Source organism: Heloderma suspectum, chromosome 10 (genome assembly GCF_057233095.1).
Source record: "Heloderma suspectum isolate Gila_16-S chromosome 10, 16-S_ref, whole genome shotgun sequence".
In the NCBI taxonomy this organism is placed as follows: Eukaryota; Metazoa; Chordata; class Lepidosauria; order Squamata; family Helodermatidae; genus Heloderma; species Heloderma suspectum.
In genome coordinates this window covers 29,587,800-29,607,514 of record NC_139467.1, presented here as the reverse complement: position 1 = coordinate 29,607,514, position 19,715 = coordinate 29,587,800, and positions in this window count along the sequence as shown.

The following is a 19,715-nucleotide window of genomic DNA, read 5'->3' as shown; positions in this document are numbered from 1 at the left end:
GGACCTCGGAGCGTGGGAGGCAGCAGCCAGACGACACATAGGATGTGTCATACTGGCATTCCTGACTTCCCCGCCCTGACATGCCCCCAGCAATGCCCCGTTTTTACTGCTCTGTACTCCTCTTCCAAGTGCACAGCATGGGAGGTAGTAGAGGTGGGCTCTGAGGTCGGTTCCCAGGAACCAACCTATCCTATGTCTATCTAGGTGCTGACTAGCGGCCATGGGATTGCTCCCTCCTTTTATTTAACACTGTCAGCCTAGATACCTGGAGAATACATCCGAATGCTCAGAATTAGTCTCATCCATTGAAATCAGTTTGGGATTGTGCCATTGACTCAAGCAGAAAATGTCTCCAAGGGTAGCTTCATGCGTGGTGGATTTTCACACATAATCCTTCGGCCTGATATGGAATCCTAAGATCTGGGGGGAACCAAATGGCCACCTGGTAAAACATCCCCCAATGAACCATCCACTCATCCACAGGGCATCCTCCTATACAATGGAGATCACAGCATGTTACAGAATCATAGACATGGAAAGGACCTCAAAGGTAACCTAGTCCGACCCTCTGCTGATGCAGGAAATCCACTATGAAGTCGAATCTGCCACCTTCTGAGGCAGCGTGTTCCACTATCAAACAGCTCCTACAGCTAGGGATGTACGAAAGTCACTTACCTTTTTGCAGCTTGGATTTGCGGTGAGGGGAGACGCTCCGTCCCTCCCCCCGGAATCCTCCCTGGGCTGGCTCCGCTCCACAGCGGCTATGCGGAGCTGTCGGCCAGGGCCGTCCGCAGCCGGAATTCCAGCCGCGGACAGGCTGCTGCGGACACAAATGGCAGCTGCCGTAGTGGCCGCCATTTGCGTCCAGCAAAGCTGCCATGATAGGCTACATAAGTATTTACGTAGCCTATCATGGCAAGCCAAAAACCCCCCAAACCCCAAAACAGCATACACAAATGGCGGCGGCTACAGCGGCCGCCATTTGCGTTCCCTATTTTTAGCCATTTTAGCCTACGTAAATATTTACGTAGGCTATTACGGTGAAAAAAAGGGGAATGCAAATAGCGCCCACTATGCTATTTGCGTTCCTTTTTCCCCCACCGTTTTAGCCTATGTAAATATTTACGTAAGCTATTACGGTGAAAAAAAAGGGGAACGCTGCCATTTGAGTACTCTGTTTTGTATTTTTTGGGTTTTTTGGCTTGCCGTGATAGGCTACGTAAATACTTAACGTAGCCTATCACAGCTATGATGAATAAATGAATGGCAGCCGCAGGGCGGCCGCCATTCCCAAGTCAGTGTGGATGGCAGCAGGTAAGTGCTCCATTTTGCATGCCTTTTGTGGGTTGGAGGGGCGGGGGCTTCGTTCCGCCATGGATTTTGGAGAGTCGAATGCACTGGCTTTCAGCCTCACCGAGATCTGTGGCAGAATTCTCTGACATCCTTACCTACAGCCAGGAAGTTCTTCCAAAGAAAGTGCCTGCTAGAACTAAGAGTTCCAGATGACACAAGCAAGAGAAATAAGCCACAAGGTAAGGCAAAAACGAACCAGAGCCACACAAAGTCCAGAATCAGAGTAGCCCATTGGGCTTTACCTGGCCTTGGGATCTAGAACAAACCCAATTCAGCTTCATCTCCTAGAGGAAACTGTGGCATAACCCCAGATCCCCAAGATCCTTCTACTAGATCCACTTCCCCCAACCTGGTGTCAGGATTGATTCTGAGCGCAGGGAGATAGTTAGCAGCTCAGATTCAGAAGAGGAGCAGCCAGAACTGGGGGAGGCATTTTCACAAGCCAGTTCAGATATGGGTGGCACGCTTCTCAGGTTACCAACTCCCAGATGGCCGGGCATGAAGCTTCCTCCTTACCCCCCACCCCCGTGAGAAGCAGTGAGCAGGAGGAGGAGGGGCTTGAGGACTATGACCTCAGAGATGCGAGATGGAGATGCAGAGCTAAGAGGGAAACATCAGGGGTGGAGCTCAGATGGTCGAACTGGTTAGCGATGCGTGAGAGGCTACGCAGGGAAGCATTGCGCGAGGGACAGGACCTCCCTCCCTAAGTTAGCCTAGCCAGACAGCCGCCCTTTCAAACTGCGGGCAACTTTCGGTGATCCCATTTGAATCCCCTGGAGGCCTTTCTTTGCAGCCAGACAGTCTTCAAGGACTTGCATCTGTAATGAACCTGTGAACAATGAATTAAAGGTGTGAGACTGAAGCCTCTCATTTTGTATGTGTGTGTGAGTGCTTAAGGTAAGAGGGGCCCAAGGGGTTTTGTGACACCTGGTGCCCTCCAGATGTGTAGGACTGCAATTCCCATCATTCCCAGCCAGCATGGCTTACTGGATAATGCCTCTTCCTCCTTGGTGTCCTTCTCTGAGCCAGCGGGGGGACTGAGGTCAGAGAACATGGCAGTACCAGTCAGATTCACTGTATGTTTGTACTTCATTTTTGTAATTTTGTGCAGCTGCTTCTCCTCTGCTTTTGCCATCTACTGAAACCAGAGAGGGAAAATGTAGTAGGCAACTTCCTTATTTGGCCATTTTTCATTGTCAGAAGAAATGTGCCTTTTTAGTTTCCCAGGCTTTTAAAACTTTTATACTAATGCTGTGGTTTTCACAAAATTGTTTATCTCAGTGATTTTTTTAAAAACACACACATACATCTCTATTCTGATTATTGCTGTAATGTTTTGATCTCTATTTTAAACTGATTTGTTTTGATTTTATAGTTGTTGTATCTACTTATTTTTAAAGTTTGCCTTAGTGTAATGGTGATTTGCATTTGCTTTTACTTTGTATGTTAAACCATTTTTTAAATGTTATAAACAAAGTACCCCTCCCAGAGGACGTTTGAACAGAGAACTCCCAGAGAATTTATTGATAAACAGAGTGAACAAATGAATAAATAAAGCTGCCCATCTTCTCTTATGATACCAAAATGTGCATTGCTTGTATCTGGGTGTAGCTGATGGTACTCTGTTACATCTTTTCCAGTGTGGTCCAGCAGTGGAGAGTCTAAAAGTCTTCCTCCTTAAATAAGATGAAAGTACAAATTCTACAGTCAGTTTTGGATCCTTTTCCTTGTTGTATGAAAAATGCTTTATCTACATAGCCTAACCTAGGCTAGCTGGAAAAAAAAGAGGCTATACATATTCTCATAGTCAGTAGGGATGGGGAAAAATGGGTTTGGTCTGCTTTTTTCAGCAAACCAACCTAATATGGAGAAACTCCTGGACTAATTTGTTAGTCCAGGAATTTGTTGGACTCTATGGTCTTGTAGGCCCCTTCCAACCCTACTATTCTATGATTCTATAATATTTGGACCTGAAAGCATCCTTCAGATTCAGGGCTGGCCCTTCCATGAAGCAGGGTGAATCTCCTGCTTCAGGTGGTGGATCCTGAAGGGCGGTAGATTTTGTGTGCCCCACGCTGCCACCACCAAGGGAACTGCTCTCTGGAGTGCCACCCCTCTGATGCCTCACTGTGAGGACCCTTTAGAGGACAGCATCAGATGGGTAGACTCTCTGGAAAGCCCTGCCAGTTGCTCAGAAGAGAGAGTGGTCAGGGCGGCTCTCCAGAGAGACCCAGTCCAAATGCCTTGCTCTGAGGAGTTCTTCCTCAGAGTGAGGCATTGGCAGGGAGGTTGCCATGGAGATCAGCTCTGCTGCTGGCCTACAGGTGACCTCCAGGGCCACCTCCCCGCCAATGCCTCACTCTTGACAAAGGACCCCTCACAGTGAGGCATTGAGGGAGATGCCCGCAGTGCACTACTGCTGCCACTGGGGGATGGCAGTGAAAGGAGGGGGTGGTGGCCACCACCACCATTGTCACCATTGTGTCATTGTTGGGGGAATGGATGCTGCCATCATCACCATGGGAGGGAGGAGAAGAGAGGGCAGTGGCATGGCCTCCTGCCTCAGGTGATGGGAGGTCTTGTGCCAGTTCTGTCCAGATAGCGCACTTCTCTATATTTCTGATGCAGTTCTTACTTCTCAGCTCAGACTCTCTCAGTCATATATTAGGGAAAGCTGTGTAGTATACGAAAGTTCCCCTTAAGTTAAGAGAAATTGGGTGCAAAAATAAATGTGGATTTTTTAATTAATTAATTGACTGATGTGGGAATGTGATGGAATGGACTTACGCTTGAATACATGTGAAACTAACATAGGCCAGAAAGATATTGATTCATCCATCCCTATTATTCAGGTTAAGTGAAATCTGAGAAGCAGTGATCCAGCTGTAAGTGTTCTCCCAGCTAAGGTGCATGTGTGAAGATGCTCCTCTGTTAGCAATCAAATCAAGCTGAACACAACAGCATAGGCTAGAATTTAAATCCCCAGGATGGTCCTGGATATACTGGAAACATTTGGATATCACTTTGTATCCTATTCCTTTGTCCCTTCACTTACTAGTTGACTATGTTTTCCCCTAAGTATTAGATAATCCATTAATTTCATTCATTTATTATATTTCTATACCACCCCATAACTGAAGCTCTCTGGGCAGTTCACAAAAATTAAAAACCATTAAAACACATTATACAAAGTACAAAAAAAGCATTTACATAAAACCATATGAACAGATAACATACACACAGACGACATATATCTAAAAACAATTTGTTAAACCATCAGCCAAAGATGATCCAAGACCTAATTAAAACTCATTATATGCTGCCAAATGCCTGAGAGAAGAGGGCAGTTTTAACCTGGCATCAAAAAGATAACAATGTTGGCACCTGCAGACCTCATCAGGGAGATCATTCCATAATTGGGGACCCACCACCGAGAATTTTGCATTAAATGATTATGCACAATATTCAGTTTCAGTGGAAGCCTAACATTTCTACCATATTCTTTCTTCCAAACTCTGTCCCCTGATACGGTCCTGCATTTTATCTGCTTGGTCTTTTATCTACTTTTATCCTTTACACCTAGCAAAATAGTGTTTTTGGGTAGACACCTCAGCTATGAGTCCATGTATCTTTCCCAGTGGTGGCTGCTGACTCCAGCTCTGTAGAGACTGTGATTCCAGTCAGGATTTTAGTTACCACCAGCCACAACTCTAATGGCACTATCCAAGGTGCTGAAAGGTGCTGTTTAAGGTGCTGAACCCAGTTTGAGGATGGAAACCAACACTTTGGGTAGCGCCTTTCAGCACCTTGGATAGCACCATTAGAGTTTTGGCTGGTGGTGATTAAAACCCTGAATGGAGTCACAGCCCCTCTGGAACTGGATTCACTGATCTTTCCCTGATTTGGTAACCTGACTTTTCTTCTTTTGATACTTATTTAGGATGATTTCCCTGCTCTGATTTTGTCATGCCTCCAGATCTCAATTCTGGCAACACTTATATTCTTTTTATTGGTCCAAATCCTGCATGCACTGACCACCAAAAGAAGGTGGTCAGAAGACCTTTGCTGGATCAGGCCTATCTAGCACTCTGTTCTGTTCCCAAAGTGACCAACCAGATGCCTTTGAGAAACCCACAAGCAGGACATGAGTAGAATAGCACCCTCCTGCTGGTGTACTTAGGTCGACCGCCTCTGATACTGGAGGTAGCATATAGTCAACACCAGGGCCAGTAGCCATTGATAGCTCTATCCTCCATGAGTTTGCCTAATCAAAATTAAAGCCATCCAAGTTGGTGGCCATCACTACATCCAAAACATTTCTTGACAAGCCAATGGTTTGTGGCCATCACTACATCCAAATTGGTGGCCATCACTATATCTCTACATTTTAAAGCCATCCAAGTTGGTGGCCATCACTACATCTGCCGTAGTGAATTCCATAGTTTAACTTTGTGAAGAAGGACTTTCTTTTATCTGTCCTTCTCTTCATCCTGACACCATTGGAAGCACACTTGATGAGAATGAGAGAGCATGGCCTTCTTGGTGGATGCTCCCAGGGTTTGGAAATCCCTCCAAGGGAGGCTAGGCATGCTTCTTTGTTGATGTCCTTCCTCCAGCACAGGCAAATAAGTTTTTATTCAGATAATTTCAGGAGGAAATGTAATGATATAACTTTTTAGGGAAAGCTTGGCTATTGAACTCTTTCCACAAACAAATCAGGTTCAAAGAAACAGCCTCGTAGGTTGCATACACCTCCATAGGCCAATCCATCTCTCTCTCCTCCATATATTGATCAGTGAGTGAACATTATGTAGAAAGGCCACATGGAAGCGGTCAATCAGGAAGGGGTACATAACATAGTGATGCATGACAACATGACACATTCCATGATTCCAAACTACAGCTCCCAAGATGCAGTTTGATATTGCACATGTGCAAAAACTCATGTACCCAGAACAAAAGGAGAACTCTCATCTGTGATTATATGGATAAATTAGTTAATTTCTGAGGACATAACAAATTCACGTGTGGGAAGTTTGTCCATCACTAATATGAAGAACTGTTGCTGGAGGCCTACATGGCTGCAGTGTCAAGGGGCACTTTTGCCCAGCTCTGGCTGATTTGCCAGCTATGTCCATTCCTGGATTGATATAATCTGGCCTAATCTCAGATAGAGTACTGCAATGCACTCTGTATGGGGCTCCCCTTGAAGATGGTCCACTAGGTGCAGCTAGTGCCTCGCTGCTGGCAGGAAAAGCTAAGAGGGATCATATTACACATATCTGATGGCCATTTGGATTGGGACCCCAGATCTGGTCCCTAGGCCTGAGGCTTCCCACCCCTGGTTTAAAAGATCCCTGTAACAATTATCCACACTTCCTTAGTTTGTGTATTTAAGGCTGCCATCTTGTGCACACTTCCTTGGAAGCAAGCTCCATTCAACATAGTGGGACTTGCTTTTGAGTAGACACCACAGAGGATTGCACTCTAAGGTGCAGGCCCAGGTGGCACCTCCAGAAATCCCTGCTCTGCCAGAGGTTCCCTGTGTGAACTTCAGCAATGTGCTTAAGTCATGCATACATGAACCAGTGAGATTGATTTCTTTCATTATCTCAGATAGGTTTTCTAGCTGAGTTGAGTTGTTGTCTGTCATGTGCTCTCATGTCACAATGAGTAACTGAGAATGGGTGTTGTTGTTGTTGTTTTGCTTGTTTGTTAAGGACCATTTCTTTTTCCAGTAGTAGGTCAGTACATTTCTGTTCCATCAGCAATCATGTTTAACACAGATGAAAAGTTTTTATTCAGCTGAATGCCTAACCATTTTCAAAGGCTGATGACAAAAACATTTTTATTTAAACAGGTACTTGGCCCACTGCTCTGCTCATTTGTTTTTCCTCCTTTTGCTCTTTGTTTTAATCTGTATTTTTAATTTAATTCTGTTTTCAAGTGGTTGCCATTTTCTTTTAATGGAATAAAGAGACGAAATCTCAGGATGTTGGAAAAATATATGTGGTTTTATTTCAAGACCCTACATGATTCGGCCCTATGGGCCTTCTTTAGGACTTAATTATATAGGCTTAATTTATCTATATAAATACCTGCTGCGATCTCTGAAAAAGATCTCTGAAAAAGTCTCCAAAATGAAACCTGTGACTTGGAGACTTTGTTTCTTTATTCCATCAGATCTTTTTGGATGTTCTCTAGTTTTGTTTTACCCAGTAACTTTCTTTTACCTTTAAAAAACTGCTCTTAACTCATTTTATTTATTTATTTATTATTTATTATTGCATTTATATCCCGCCTTTTTTCCTCTTGCAAGGAACTCAAGGCGGCTTACATTATCCTCCTCCTCCTCTCCATTTTATCCTCACAACAACAACCCTGTGAGGTAGGTTGGGCTGAGAGTGTGTGACTGGCCCAAAGTCACCCAGTGAGCTTCCATGGCCGAGTGGGGACTAGAACCCGGATCTCCCAGCTCCCAGTCCAACACTCTTGCCACTACACCACACTGGCTCTTTTATGTGGTTTTATGGTGATATTGCTCATTTGCTATGTGGATTGGTTATTTTCTGTTGTGGATTTCATTGTTAGCTGCCTTGGGCATTTTTTACTGAAAGGTGGGATATAAATAAATGAATGAATGGTACCTACCCCCCCCAACCCCAAATCCCTGGGAATATTTCTGCCTTCCCAAAAGCATCCATTTTGCCTTGAAAATGTTCACAGGTGAAAATGGCTGCAGCACGCCTTTAATGACATGACATTCACTGACACGCATCATAAAAGTTTCTAAGACAGCCACTGCTTATTCTAAGATGCCCGACACCATCACCTACAATGAATGACTGCCTTGTCCAGTCATCTTGGCAGACTTGTTACTTAAGAAAGACATGAGCTATTTGTGTTCCATCAAGTCAAACAGAACATAAAGAATATTGCAAGCTTGCCGCCGGGCTGGTTAAGGCTGGCATGCTGCTCTATAATTTTTTTTAAAAAAATTAAATCCCCCCCCCCCCCGGAACAAATATGACACCAAATAACAAAACCCACACAGTACAACTACGGATGTATGAAAATTTCATTTCAGTATGCCAGTCACCCAAATCTGCCCTGTTGGCAACCCTGGATGCAAACTTGAACAGGAGCACATCCCCCCCCCAAATGTTAGCACATTCCCAAACTTCTGATGATATTTGAAAAATACATCTTTTCTTAAGTTTGAAATGCACTTAAAAAAAAAATACACATTTTCACACTTTTCCCATTGAAATGTGCACTTTCCCCATTCAAACGAACCCAAAAAGAGGCCACAAATGAAAATATAAGCAAGCACTGGATATTCCAGTGACGTCCAACATCTCTGCTTCTCCCATCCCCAAGTAAAACGAATAGCAAATACAATTCATTGCATTTCGTACTAAACATATTCACATACAGCTTACAAAAAAGTCATTTAATCCCATCCTTGTACGTTTGTTCACTGTGTTCTCTGCTCATCATGCCCCCGCCATGGAAGACTCCTCTTCAGACTCCTCTTCCCCCCTGTGAGCCAAATATTGTAGAGGAACTGCCTGTGTCAAGGGACCTTGAGGCAAATCAGGGGGACCTCAGGCCTATGGGTGAGGCAGCCATGGGCTCCTTCCCTCAAAAAGTCATTAGCCCCTTCTCAAACTCAGAGGCAGACACCAACTTACACTTAGCACCAGGGAGTTCAGGCACCTAAAAGTTCAGATGCAGAAATACAGAAATGCCTGCCTGAGGAATAAGGACTCCTAATGAGTTAAGTGAGCAAGGCTCTGCTCATGAGTAGACCATTCCTCAGGTGACATGGATGGCGTGCAGCTATGCGCTGAAGGCTCAGACTTAAAAGTCCTCAGTTCTAGGCAAGGGGTGCTGTAACAATATATGGGCACATGTCCGTCATATAGAGTCTGTTAGAAAAAAAGAGGTGACAGTCCTATAGGATGTCTTGGGAGTCTGAGAGGGGGATGGAGTCTGGGGGACTCCTCCCTGCTTAACCTCCCAGAATCCAGTCCATGGACTGCCATGCTTGCCCGACTGGCACACGCCAAGTTGGGCAAATGTGGCTGTCCCTGCTGGTCTGCTGAGCCGCCATTTTGCATAAAAATGGCAGCTTGTTCTTTTATGTAAAGGGCCTTTTACGCAAATAGTGGCTGGAAAGCAGCCATTTATGCAAGATTACATGCGTAAATGGACCATTTATGCCTGTAATCTTGAGTACATGGCGACTTTATGGCTGACATTTGTGAAAAGGCCCTTTACGTAAAAGAACGAGCCACCATTTTTACACAAAATGGTGACTTGCTGAGGGGTTGGGTGGGTGCACACCACTCTTCGGGGACCCGCAGACTGCTCGGTGGCTCACCACACATGAGCAGGGGCGTCCGCCCAGCAGGGATCCAGCGAGCTGCTCACGAGGCAGACTTGGGTGAGTCCATCCATCCCTACAATCCTAATTCAGCACTACAAAGGTTGAATATGCAGGGACCCAATCCCAGACTTTGAAGAGCTAGGCATTCAAAGCCCTGGGCCTAAATGGACAAATCTGTCAGTCTTGCTTTCTCCTATGTTTGATTCTTTCTAGATCTCAAGTTCTTTTTGTCCCAGAGATGAAGAAATTTGTGAATTTTGGCAAATTGTTATAAAAATGAACACCTATCCTCAATTTGTTGGCATGTATTATCTGGAATGGCCTATAAACTTACAATCCATCTTGCCACTTACAGAATTTTCCTGCTGAGCCACAACTTCCATAGTTCCTTATCAGATATTCTTGGAGTCAATTATATTTAACCTTGCACCACTTTATCTGTAACAAACCATCAATAACTTCATTAAGTTCAACCTTGGCCTACAAGTATCAACTTTTACTTTGAGGAGAAGATGTGAGTTGAACTTGGTTGATCCACTTATTTTCTTTTCTCTTCTGGAAGAAAGTGCAGAAAACCTATTACGTTTAATATCCCTCTGATGTTGCTGGTCAGATGTCTTGCTGGCATAAATGTGGACACTGTTTTTGTGAACGTATTGTACAATTATTGCCTTCTGATGTTTGCCAGCAGGGCTGTAAATATCTCACCATCCTAGTTACAAAGTAAACTGTGGCAATATGGGGTTATGTGCAACTCGTTGCATCCTCCTCTTTCCTGTGGGATTTGGAAGCTTTTTAAACACTTTTTAAAGTGTTTGGCTCGTTGTCACTAATGGTTGTTGCTAATGGGCCAATAAGTGGGTGCTTGAAGTTGAAATGCATGTAAATTTTTGCCTGGAAACTGCAGCTTCTGGTAAGTTTATGAGTTAAGGAGTGTGTCTGTGTATTTTATTTATTTACTTATTATTACATTTATATCCTGCCCCTTTTCTTCTTGCTTGGAACCCCAGGTGGCTTACATGGTGGTCCTCCTCTCCATTTTATCTCCACAACAACCCAGCCAACTTAGGCCGAGAGTCAGTGGCTGGACCAAAGTCACCCAGTGAGGGTCATGGCAAATTGGAGACTAGAACCCAGACCTCCTGAGTCCTGGTCCAGCATTCTAACCACTGCACCACCACATTGGCTCTCCAGTATCCTATGCTTCAGAGCACCAGAACTTCAGAATTCCAGAGGAGCGTCTATGGGTGGTTCCTGATGAGGTTTTTATTGTGCCATCACCCTGCATCATTCACAGAATTTTACGGGAGTCCAGATCTCATCATCTTCCCATTGCAACTAGGGATGTTGGAGGAATCTGGTTTGGGGCTCGAAGCCGGTGGGTTTTCACCAGCTCAGCACCCTGGATGCTAGCTCATGGTTAAGCCTTTTACGGAAATTGTGATTTTGAGCAAAATGGCAAAACGGCCATCTAAAAGACCATTTACACCTGCAATTTTGCGTAAATTGTACAATTTCTGGCAGCCATTTTGTGCAGTTACCTGCAATTTTATGCAAAATGGTGGGATGCTGCAAGCTCTTGCCGTGTGCTTGTGGCCTGTCTGGCAGCTTGCCCTTTCTGCCCACCAGGGTCGGGCAAGTGGCAGGAGTCTGGCGTGGGGTGCACATGGTGGGCACCGGGGAGTTCACCTATTTAAAACCTTCTTGTGTTTTCCCACTGCTTCCTCCATTTTTTTCTTACAACAAAACAGCCATTAGGGAGGGAAATTAATGCCTTTTGATTGGGAGCACCAGGACCCCTCCATCCGGAAGCAACCCAGAAGCAACGTATGTTTCCAGTACCATTCATGAAATGATTATTGTTATAAACCATGCAACGGGCTTGTTGCTAGGTGTGCATATCAAAGGTACAAATCCATCTGCTTAAAAAGAAAAAGAATTATGACAGGCAGGGATGTCGGAGAAATCTGCAACAGAACCAAATGAGTTCGGATGTCTCTGAACCTGACCTATGGATTCTGCAGTGGACTGGCTTTTTCCGCATCCTGCACAATCTGTGGGCATGTGGATTGGTGTTTTACTTTGGGGGGGGGGTGATTTGCGCAAATGTGCACTCATGCTACTGCACATTTAGCACGAGTGGAACACAATTCTTGTGCACCCCTAAAACCCCCCAGATTCGGTCAATGAGGAGATCATGGAATGAAAGATGCCTGACAATCCACAAAACACAGACGGAATGGATTTAATAATATCCATACATCCCTAATTACAGGTTGGTAGGAGGAACGCAGGGTTTGTGGGAGCCTGGTCCTTCCACTGAGTGTCCAGCTTCTATTTAAAACAACAGCAGCAAAACACATTTAAAGCACAATCCTATGTATGTTGAGAGAGAGAGAGAGAGAGAGAGAGAGAGAGAGAGAGAACTCCTACAGCTCCCAGGAATGCTGGGAGTCGTAGCATTTTTCTGTCTCTAAATATGTACAAGATTGTGCCCTTAGCCCTTTTACGTGTGAAGTACGATTACCCGGTTGGGCAGACCAGAGGGCATGTCCATGGAAGAGGAGTGAAAAGTAGGGATGTACGAAACCCCACTTACTAGATCCGCCGGGTTCCACTGGGGGGGGAGGCGCTCCGTCCCTCCCCCCAGAATCCTGGCTGGGGGGGAGGTGCTCTGCGCCTCCCCCCAGAATCCTGGCCGGCCAGCTCTGCTCTGCGGGGATTACGCGGAGCCGCCGGCCGGCTCTGCCAGCAGCCGGACATCCGGCCGCTGGCTAGCAGGGATGCAAATGGCGGCGGCCATAGCCGCCGCCATTTGCGTCCCTGTATTCAGCCATGATAGGCTACGTAAAGACTTACGTAGCCTATCACGTCTGGGTAAAAACAAAAAACAAAAAACACGTACACAAATGGCGGCGGCTACGGCCGCCGCCATTTGCGTTCCTTATTTTTGACCATCTTAGTCTATGTAAATATTTACGTAGACTAAGACGGCGAAACTAAGGGGGAACGCAAATAACATCGCGGATGCTATTTGTGTTCCCCTTTATTTTCACCATCTTAGTCTACGTAAATATTTACGTAGACTAAGATGGTGAAAATAAGGGGGAACACAAATAGCGTCCGCTACGCTATTTGCGTTCCCCCTTAGTTTTGCCATCTTAGTCTACGTAATTATTTACGTAGACTAAGACAACCAAAAATTAGGGATGGGGGAGAATTTCTCCCCGAAACTTCGGGGGGCTGAGTGCCAACGTATTCAGCCCCCCGAAGTAGTTTCGGGGAGAAATTCTCTGCCCCCTGCCCCCCCTGGGATGGGACTTACCTTTCCCGAATGTCCCTCCCGGCGGCGGGTCCCGGTGGCGGTTTGGCAGGTCTTCGTCAGGGGCCGCCGCCGCCATTCCAAGTAAAAAAAAAAAAAAAAAGCCCCTGTGATAGGCTACGTGACGATTAACGTAGCCTATCACGGCTAGATTTGCAAAGTCAGCCATGATAGGCTACGTAAATCGTCACGTAGCCTATCACGGGTGACTTAAAAAAAAAAAAAAGCGCGTACGGCTAATGGCGGCCCCCATAGGGAGCCACCATTCGCATTCCTTATTTGGTCGCTGTAGTCTACATAGATTACGTAGACTACGGCGAAAATAAGGGCAACGCTATTTGCGTTGCCCTTATTTTCGCCGTAGTCTGCGTAAAGATTTACGTAGACTACAGCGACCAAATAAGGAACGCGAATGGCGGCTCCCTATGGGGGCCGCCATTTGCGTACGCGCTTTTTTTTTTTTTAAAGTCACCCGTGATAGGCTACGTGACGATTAACGTAGCCTATCACGGCTGACTTTGCAGATCTAGCCGTGATAGGCTACGTTAATCGTCACGTAGCCTAACACGGGGGCGTTTTTTTTTTTAAACTTTTTATTTCGCGGCTGGGCGAGGCGGGAAGCCTCCCCCCCGGCCTGAATTTCGGCCGGGTGAGGCGGGAAGCCTCCCCCCCCCAGCCTGAACTTTGGGGGGAGCAGCGAAGCGCCTCCCCCCCGCCGCGAAGCAAGCTGCGAGACCAGGTAAGTGGCTTTCGTGCACCCCTTCCAAAAATAGGGAACGCAAGTGGCGGTGGCCGTAGCTGCCGCCATTTGCATAAGTTTTTTTTTTAACCCAGACGTGATAGGCTACGTAAGTCTTTACGTAGCCTATCACGAATGGGGGGGGGAGACTGCAAATGGCGGCAGCTGGTCAGAAGACCAGCCGCCGCTGCTGCCTCTGCCGAACCCACCGCTGGAGCTGTTGCCGTCCAGAACATCCGCCCCAGGTTAGTCTCGTCCCGGGGGGGATCCGCAGAGGGCGGGGTGGTGGTGGCAGGCCATTTCACCACGGAGTTCAGGGGGCCGAATGCACTGGCATTCGGCCTCACTGAGATCCGTGGCGGAATTCTCTGAGATCCCTAGTGAAAAGTAGCAATCCTATGTTTGCAAGCAAGGAGTTTGAAGCACCGAAAGTAGTACTCATGCTTTTGAATGTAGTCATACATTTATTTAAAGCATGCCCCGGACCTGCTCTCTTTAGCCAAAAAAGACTCCCAGAACAGCTTTCAGAGATTAACAGTAATAAGGCAGCTCCTGCCGTCAGGCTTATAATCTACAAGACACAACATGAAAGGAAGAAAGGAAGGGGAGGGAGGAGGAAAAAAGGAAACTCGGGTGTCCGTTCTTAAGCTTAATGTTTTTTTGAACTACCAGCTGGGATAGAAACAGTTCAGGTAGCCTGACGGAATGTCTACTGCTAGGGAGATATGTTTACTGACATCCAGGGAGAAGAGGAGGCAGAGACAGCTGGTCTCTCAGAGCAGATGGAAGAGTTTTGCTTCTCTTCTCTCCCTCTGCTGAAGCTTGATGGAATAGCTGCTGCTAGGCGACAGTTGACAACTTTATTGGAACTGAGGCAAAGCTTCTTGCGAGCGGAGATGGTGCACACCATCCCTACTTTCCTGTTTTTGCCTGTCCTAGCCGCCACAGAAGTCACAAGCCTAGAGCTTGTGAAACTCCCCCCACCTGCCCAGAAGAACTTCCCGCAGGCCCCTTTGCAGATCAGACAGAAATATGTTATTCACTACATGAGACAGGCGGACACCGTCCTTCCTGTAATGCTCCCTCCATGTCCACTGAATTCCCTGGCGGGTGGTGCATCCATCACCTCATTCGCCTAGGCCATAAGCCATTTCTCTGTGCACTTTCTGACGTGCCCTGCCACTGGCAACGTCATTCCATGCCTTCCCATTGATCCATGGGAGCCGTGAGTGCTGCAGTAGGCTACTTCTGGCCAGGTATGCCAGACCACCTGCATCTGAACCAAGGCCTGTTCGATCAGGTCCTCGCCTGGCTTACAGCCGAAGTAATTCCTCTCAATGTGCAGCACCTGGACCTGTGGAGGAAGGCTGACCAACTTCGGTGAAACAGAGTGAGGAGGGGACTTCCACTGTATGCCTCGTCTGTGAAGCCACTGGATCTTAATGTGTCGGGGTGACAGAAGCTGAAGTCCGAAGACGACATACAAGCCCTTCGTGCAGCTCGACATCATAACGTGCCCATGTAAGAGCACCCGTTCCGGCGTACGACGAGTCTGCTGGTCTAAGGAATAAGCACATTAGGGCAAGCAAAGCGAAAATTGTGTCAGGAAGAAGCAGACAACTTGCAAACGCGGGCCGGAACGCTGTGAAGCCCCATTTTCAAACTGCCATAACGTGCCTGTGAGAGAAACCTCCAGTGGCCACCATGGAGACTGCTTCAATGTAACAACAGTGGTTCTAAACTGCAATTACCTAGGCCTAGCAGGGTAAAGCTAATGTAGAAACTGCCCAAATTGCCCTTATGTCAACAGTAAGCCATTGAAGTGATAAAGCGGAGGCCCCTCCTCAGACCCGCAGCATTCCATAAAAACCCATAAGGTCCCGATGGGGCATAACCCATTGACTTGCGTTTGGCCGTGGGCCACTGCTGTGCCCTTGCCATACCGATCAGTTTGATCACCAAATGCGTAAGTGGGTTACATTGGGCCAGACCTGAAACTTGAAGTATATCAAGGCCCTCCGGGACAAGCTGGACTTGGGAGCTCAGACCAACCCTGAATTCCTACGGGGGGGGGGGGGGCTTGCAGAAGGCCGTTAAGGCTGCTGCGTGGAACAGGGAAACGTCTTACTGGAAAGCGCAAATGGAGGGCCATTACCCCTGGAGCCCAAAAAGGGTATCTGGGGAGAGGGGGTGGCTAAATTCACTAAAGCAGGTGACATCTGTGCCCAACCCTATATTGCACGCTGCACCCTAAAATCTGACATGGAGTCAGTGAATCCCACCGTTGTGGGCCGGAAGGCTAAATGGCCAGCTTACGACTTATGGTCCCAGATAGTCTGTAGTTCCTTAAGGAGGCGCAGAGTTGCGGCCAATGGTCTATAGGTAAGGGCCGTGAATCCTATCGCTGAAGCTTTGACTAATGCGCAGCATACCCTACCTGCTCTTTCATAGGCGGCTCCTGTACTGAGAGCTATGGAATGCAGGATGGCATGCCTGGCTTCAGTCTCCCAGTCTCCCATCGTACTGCAAGGATGGGATCTGGAAATGGAGCACCCATGGGGATAAGGCCCGGAAATCGTTGACCTGATTTCATGACAAAGCATCGACAATTGGGTTTGCCTAACCCAGCACATGGTGGACCCGGAACCAGATGTTGTAATGCCGACACTGGAGCGCGAACACACTGGCACATGACACGACCCTCCGATTTCAGGAGGACAGAGAATGAATAACGTGGTCATGTCGTCATAACAAAGGCGGGGGGTTACTGACTTGGCTATGAGATCATCCAAAATGTGCTTGGTGGTGGCAGCCTCCACTCTACAGGCCGCTACCCACAGCACGATCAGACCTGCCCTAAGAGTCTGAAGCCCCCTGGGGTAGCGGAGGAACCGCGTGAATCCGCAGTCCAGCTTTGAGGAGCGGCTCATGCCTCCAGAAGGAGGTGCCATTAAAGCCCTACTAAGTTGAAGCCATGCCCATGGGTACATGCGCACAGCAGAAGTGACCCTGGTTTGATGGTGCGGCAGCCGCAGGCCCTGCACTAAGCCTGCGCGAGAAGGCACGGCCAGGGGCCGCTACCCTAACTGTGAAAAGAAGATGCCCTACAATATCTTGCATGCCCCCCCCAAGGGAAACCCTAGGAAGATGTATAACTGCTTGGAGCTGTGCCCAAAGGACCTGAAAGTTGTCCTGAGGGAGGCAAGAATAATGCCTAAGGGTATCAGATTGGCTTCACCGAATGTTGATGTGGGAGACGGGCCCTCAGCCTTTTGTGAGCTAAGGGACAGCGAGGTAACAGGAAAGGGAAGCAATATTTGTGTTAGGTCAGAACATTGACCACCAACTTTGGACTCCATGTAGCATATGCCCATCAGGAACCCGTGGCCAGGATTGCCAACCAAGACAACTGCCCCATCGACGAGGTGTATCGCACTGAGCACAGATGATCGGGGAACTCGTGATTAACAGACTGGCCCTCAGGGAAGGGAGGTCATGAATCAGGATAACTCCCTAGAGGATTTCCCTGGCACCATTTCGAGAAGGGAGATCCCTAGAGTAGATATCGGGATCTACCGCAAATGCTGGCACTCTCGCCGGCACGGTAAGCCTGGCTAGGAGGGGCGGCGTGCAACACGCGCGCCCCACTGCAAGCGCCGGCAATCCCCGAGTCGCGGTGGCGTAAGGGCACCACAACGTCCGAAAGAGGTGAAAAGGGTAGGTAGGTAGGTAGGCAGGCGGGCGTGTGGGCCGGCAGGCGGGTGGGCGCCACCAGCGCCGGCACCCCCACAGGGGAGCAGTCCAACGAGCGCCGTGCCCGGGCGCGCGAAGTTGGCACAGCCGCCAGCGGTCCCGCTGAAGCAGCAAGCGTCGGCTAAGGGGCGCCGCCCGCGCATATGCGCCGCTGCCACGAGCGCTGGTGAACCCGGAGCTGCGGCAGGCGCGCTGGGCAGACGGTGGGCGAGGAGTAGGAGGGGGGGCGGGCACGCTGCTGCGCCCTAGTGCACACCGCCACCTAAGCCAGCGCTCACTGGCGCCGTGCACAAGCGCGTGCCGCTGCCAAGAACGCCGGTACTCCTGCCGACACGGTAAGCTGGCTACGAGGGGCGGCGCGCGACACGTGTGCCCCGCCACGAGCGCCGGCAAACCCCGGGGCTGCGGTGGCATAAGGTCACCGCAGCGGCTGAAGGAGGCAAAAAGGTGGGTGAGTGGGTAGGCGGGCGAGTGCTCAGCCGCCGCCAGCGCCGGCACCCCCGCAGGGGAGAACAACGAGCGCTGCACCTGGGCGCGCGCCACCGGCACAGCCACCGGTGCTCCCGCCGAGGCAGCAAGCACCGGCTGGGGGGCGGCGCCAGCGCACGTGCATCACTGCTGCGAGCGCCGGCAAACCCGAAGCTGTGGCAGGTGCGCCGAGCGAACGGTGGGAAGCGAGGACCAGGAGGGGGGCGGGCGTGCTGCCGCCGCAAGCGCCAGGGCCCCCAGGATGCAGCAAGCACCGGCGGCGACAGGCAACGCGCCCTAGCACGCGCCTCCACCAATGCTGGTGTTCCCGCTGGCCGGCAGGCGCCGGCCCCGAGGGAGCCGTGCCGGAGCGCGTGCGCCCCGCCGCGAGCGTCGGCAACACAGGGGCGAAGCTTTTTGGGTGCGCTGATAGCACACTGAATCCAAGGTGGCTGGAACGACAACGAAGCCGGTCTCCAGGTCTCCAATGTCCCTCGTCGTTTCCAGGCCGATCTTTAACTCTTTCTAGCTGCGTCGAGCCAGAGAGCTGAGATTGGGAAGGGGGCTGAGTTTAAGGCAACTCAGCCTGCCCCTCCTTGCACGGTGGTGCCACTGGGGTGCACCAATCAGAGGCCCCTACGACTTGTCACCCCACCCACCTGCAATGGCCCCCCCCTTCAGCCAGACAAGCTGGCGCTGGGGTGAGGGCATTTCTGGTTTCTGCCTAGGAATAACCAGCAGCTACTAACAAGCAGAATGGAAAGAGAAACTAAACTAGCAGTGTAGTCCTAAAAAGGCTTACTCAGAAGTAAGTTCCTCGGATCTCAATGGGACTTACTCCCATATAGTGATGGCCACCAATATGGATGCCTTTAAAAGGGGGTTAGATAAATACCTGGAGGAGAAGGCAGTGGCTGCTGGTCCTGATGGCTCTGTGCTACCTCCAATATCAGAGGCAGTATGCCTGTCTATACCAGTTGCTGGGGAACATGGGTGGGAGGGTGCTGTAGCACTCGTGTCCTTCTTGTGGGTTCCTGGTCGACAGATGCCTGGCTGCTGTGTGAACAGAATGTTGGACTCGATTGGACCCTTGGTCTGATCCAGTGGGGCTCTTCTGATGTTCTCAGAAGTAGCTTTAGGACTGCAGCCTAAAGTGTTGTCCATAATGGTCAAAAGCAAACATGAGGCTACCTGTATTATGTTCTGGCTCCAATGCAATGGCTCCCACAGCTGAAAGACTTAATTCCCCTCCGCCCTTCCCTCCCCATTCTGTTTTCTTTGTCTGTCATGTCTTTTTAGATTGTAAGCCTGCAGGCAGGGACCGTCTTGTTTTATTAAAGGCTCTGGGATGCTTTTCAGATGAAGAGTGGGATAAAAATACTTCAAAATAAATTCAATAAACAAAGAAATAATGATTATTCCCTACTTCTTTCGGCCCCATCACCACATACTGTACATTCTAGCTACAGTCTGATTATTAACCCATGTTATTGACGTTATAATTACTATGAAGAGGTTAAAAGCAAAACAGCACCCGCCATAACAATCACTCTTAAAAATGCACTGATGTTATTTATTTATTTGCTTGTTTGTTTATTTGCAGTGTGATCTTCTACATGGAGTGTGCCCTATTTTAACACTCACAATATAGAATCAAAGATGTGGCCATAACCCAGAATCTATATTCT